We start from the raw sequence: 4,704 nt of genomic DNA on the forward strand, positions 1-4,704 counted from the left end.
TTCCTTGCGTGTGAACATGTAGCTGGTGGGTCACAACAGTCAGGTGGGCGAATCATTTTTTTGCCCGGACGCACTTCCTTGCGTGCGAAGATGTAGCTGGTGGGTCCTAGTAGTCAGGGGGAATGTTTTTTTCCGCGAAATACGGTGGCCCGTACAGTGGCTCCCCGCTGTCAGGTGGAGGAATAATTATTTTGCACGTAATAAGGAGGCACTTCCTTGCTGCGGCCGTGGACCCAGCTGTCAGCCTCTCCACGTACAGTCCACGTCCGATGGAAGTCGTTCCTTGACCATGTTGACCACGCTGCACCGAGAGCAACAGGGCGGTGGATGACGGCGAGGCCTAGGAAGGGGACGATGCGGAGCCAGGGAAGACACGGCAGTGAATGTCCACGCGTAGAGGAGTATGAGGGTTCACTGGTTCGTTGCGGTGTGAGGCTGTTGTCGCTGCAGAATAACCGGGGGTGTGGGTGAGTAGAGGGATGGCCTGGCCAGCGGTGGGAGTAATAGGGGGCGGTGAGGCCTCCGCCAAGTTGCAGCCGGCCATGGGAGGCAGGAGCACAAGGCACGACCGGCGCTGGTTTGGGCGGCTGGAGCAAGAAGACCAGAGGTTGAAGAAGCACTACGGCCGTTGGATGGACATCGTACGGTCACTGGAGCTAGAATCGTGCATATTGACTAAGTTGACAAAGCCCTCTGTCCCCGTCAACTTAGTAGGCCCACAAGTCAGCCTCCCACTATACTGGGTCCCAGCTAGCAGGGGGGTATTCATTTTTTTTGTGGAATAAGGAGGCACTTCCTTGCGTGCGAAGATATAGCTAGTGGGTTCAAGCTGTCAGCGGCGGTAACGTTTTTTCGTGAAATACAGAGACCCTTTCGGTGGGTCCCAGATGTCAGGTGGAGCAATCTATCAGCGTTCTGGGAACGGGGGTCCCCAGACTTGCCTGCCTGCGGCCTGCGGCGTGGCTCAAAAGGGGGCCCAGCACGGCCCATCTTCACCAACACAGACCCAAGACCCTCGCGAGGGGCCAAGCCTCGCGGGGCGGACGACACGGAGCTTCCTCAGGCACGGCCTCATCAGGCTGGCTCGCGAGGAGGCGGAGAGATCAAGGTGGGGTACCTCACGAGGTGCCCGTGACGCAAGCCATGACGACCAAAGGCGCCAGGCGGGTGCCCGCCCGCGCAGCGTCCTCCTTTCCTCTTTGGTGCAAAGGGAGCAAGCGCAGCCGCGGAGTACCGAGGCATCAGGCAAAGGTTGCCATTTCGGTGCAACAAGACCAAGACTAGGAGGACTACAAGACGGAGGTCATTGTGGAGCCCAAGACGACGTCACCACCAGAGCTTTGTGCAGGCGAAGACTACTTTTGTCAGGATAGCTAGTACTAGTTATCCCCCTTCAAATTAGCCCGCCATTGTTGGCTCCCTTCTCTCTCGATAGTTGGGAAGAGGACCAGGGCCTCTATAAATAGGACCAGCCACCCACAGAACAAGGGAGAGGGACGAGGGAAGAGAAAAAGACGAGAGAAGGAAAAGAGAAGGAGGGAGAGAGAGAGAGAAGGGTGACTGAACTCCTCCCAGCAGTTCATCGCCCCAGCCAAGAGCAGACCCTCGCGAGGTTGTTCTTCCTTGTATTGTTCATCATCATCAGCCCAAGAGGCAATCCACCACGCCACACACTGGAGTAGGGTACTACACCACAACGGTGGCCCGAACCAGTATAAACCCTGTGTCATTCATGTTGTTCTTTCCATTGCTTAGATCTTAGCGAGGCGGAGGGGTGCAGGTAGGTAGGAGGCGAAATCTCCATGCGCACCCCAGTGTTCGAACCTCAAGGGTCTGCCAGAACCCGAAATCCGACATTTGGCGATAGGTAGGGGGCGCCGGAATCCACCTTCTACCGCTTCGTGCCCCGTCGCGTCGTCATCACCATGTCCGGCGACCAGGCAGGCAACCCAGATCCATGGGCGGCGTGGCCTGCCCGCCCAGAGCCGCTCGCCTCGGGCGACCCCGTGCCCCAGGCATCTCGCGGTCCGCAGGGCGCTGCGGGCCGCGGGCGACGCGGACAGGCTTCAACAGCTCTCACACCGCGGCAAGCACGGTCGGCAGCAAGGGCCTCCAATCACGCCGCGACCACGGCACCGTACACCCGCCGGGAGGAGGCGAACTCGAGGGCCGCGCTCACGGTGGCCCGAGAACTGCTACAGTGCAGGCTGCTGGAGGGCAGCCGCGACGTGCTACTGGAGCGGGTGGCAGAGCTCCTGGGCTTCGCCGCCTCGGGGGCTCACCCCTTCTGCCCCCAGCTCCCATCTCAAGCCCAGGGCGGCCCGCGCGGGGGCTCCGCGCACGCCCGCGGGCTCCAAGGCTACTCAAACACCAGCGAAGCTGTTAGCACCGGACCGGCGGCGGCGCTGACCCCGCTCCCGGTCCGTGAAGAAGAAGGCCTCGACGCGACCGGCGGCCCCAAGTGGACAGCCGCGCTACCACACCACGGTGGGCGCGTCAGGCAGGACCGTGTGGCACGCAGAGCACTACGGCATGGCCTTCGGGATGACGGCGCCAGAGGAATACGTGCCCCTCATGATGGACCAAGGACACCCTCACGAGAGCGAACAAGGCTCGCTCCTCAGCCCAAGCTGGGGGGACGAGGCACTAGAAGCCGAGCCTTTCCAGGAGCCCCGGGACGGTCCCACTGGCCACGCTGGAGGCAACGATTATCGGGTACCGCTAATTCTTTAGAAGCAGGCATACGCTAACCATGGATCGCAGGAGGTGCAGGTCGCCACAGCGAGCAGCTGCCCCGCTCCCACAGTCTCCTACCCCTCGGGAGGAGGACGCAGGGGGCTGCAGGAGAGGGGCCGAGATCCGACATCACCACCGCGGCATTCGGAGCAAGGTGTTCTCAGGAGGTAGGCCCTCTGCTGGGGAGGTGCCTCAGGGCCTGCCCCTGGTGGAGGACCCGTGGTCGTCGGGGGAACCGCTGGCGACCGCTCTACCCCATCGGCGGCGTCCTGGTTTCCGGTCGTCGTTGATGGCACTAGAGTGTGGCACAAGGCGGGGCCCTCATCTAGCGATATGAAGCAAGGCCAGTACCTGTGAAGAAGGCCCAGTGCGTGTGAAGCTCACCGCCCCGTGACACTCTCACATAATAATGAGTGGGGCTGTACACGCCCCGGAGTCTCAGGGGTGCCGGCCTCAGGCCCCGGGGCTCCCTCCCACGCCCAGTGGCAGCACTTAGCTCCGCGCTGGTGAGAAGACGTCCAAGACTAGATTAGGTGCCGGACGTGGCCTTTTGTCTGCTTTCGTTGCTTTTCCCTTTGGTTGTCGCTTTCCCCCGCTGGATTCAAGTTGGATTCGAATTTGAGATTTGCGTGTGTTCGGGGAAGGGGTGCTTAGTCTCGTTCGAGCAATTTCTCGCGTTTTGCTTACCACTCCGCCTCAGCTGCCTCACCTCGTGAGCCCCTCGCGAGCCGAGTCAGTCCTAGCTTGCGTGCAGCCCAGACTATCGCCGCCGCGTCCTCTCAAGAGGGTGTTTTGCTGCAGGTCCTACGGATCCAATCAGGGAACACTCGGGACACCACAACCTCCCACAGGCTACCTCAGGTCCAGCACGGGACCAAGGTAAGCTAGCCGACCAGCGCGTCGCTTAAGCCGACCACTTGGCGCGGGCGCATGGGCAATGTAGCCACTACTAATACGATGAACACAAGTTTTACATAAGGGGCTCCCCCTCCCAAATGGTCTCACCGCCATCAGGCCAAAACCTGAGTTCTATTCATGCAGGGCAAGGAAGTAGGAACGTTGCACAATCAGTCGGACAAATCCCCCAATGCGTCCTCAGGAGCACCACCCGAGCCGCTGCTGGCGTCGCTGAACTCGCCATCGCTGTCCGCGTCGCCGCCAGCGGCGTCAGGGCCGTGCACCGCACCGCCCTCGTCGGCAGCCACGATCATGCCGTCGTTGTCTGAAGCGAAGGCCCTGATAAGAGCATCCACATTGTCTTCCACCCAGTGCACCAGGTCGCCTCGGACGGACTGGGGGACTGGGGCGATGGCGGCGTCGAAATCGATGTAACGCCCGGGTAATTAAGCTACAGTAATCCCCACTAATGATGCCACGTCACCTCGGTTACTGTGGATAAACTCGCGTTAGTTCGGAACCTAGTTCGAATTTCAAATTCAAAATCGAGCAAACAATAAAAGTTTTCAAATATGAAAAGTTAAATGTTCGGAGTGAACCAAATAATACATAGGTAATTATGGTGGAGAAACCAAACTTCGATAAAATGTTTAAAGGCCCTAAAACAATTAAAACAATAGTGAAAACAATTATTTAAATACCTTTTGTAATTAATAAAATGTCAAACTAATTTGTTTACGGACTAGACTTTTTGTGACTACGGACTAAGTTGAAATACTAAATTAAATGCTACGTGTATATTTTAATAAAACTAAAATTATAGGAAACAAAACTTAGACAGAAAAGGTAAAATAAATAAAAAGAAAATACAAAAGAGAAAACAAAACAAAACAAAAAAAAGAATAAAAGTCCCCCTTGGCCCACCTGGGCCTCGGCCCAACTGGCCGGCCCACTCGGACCGAGCCACCCCACTACCTAACCCCCCTCTCCCCCCCGTGACCTAGCCCACTCCCCACTCCCGCACGTCTCTCCTCCACCCCCCCCCCATCGATCCCGATCTGGATCGAGAAA

The sequence above is a fragment of the Triticum dicoccoides genome, chromosome 2A (assembly GCF_002162155.2).
Source record: "Triticum dicoccoides isolate Atlit2015 ecotype Zavitan chromosome 2A, WEW_v2.0, whole genome shotgun sequence".
Classification (NCBI taxonomy): Eukaryota; Viridiplantae; Streptophyta; class Magnoliopsida; order Poales; family Poaceae; genus Triticum; species Triticum dicoccoides.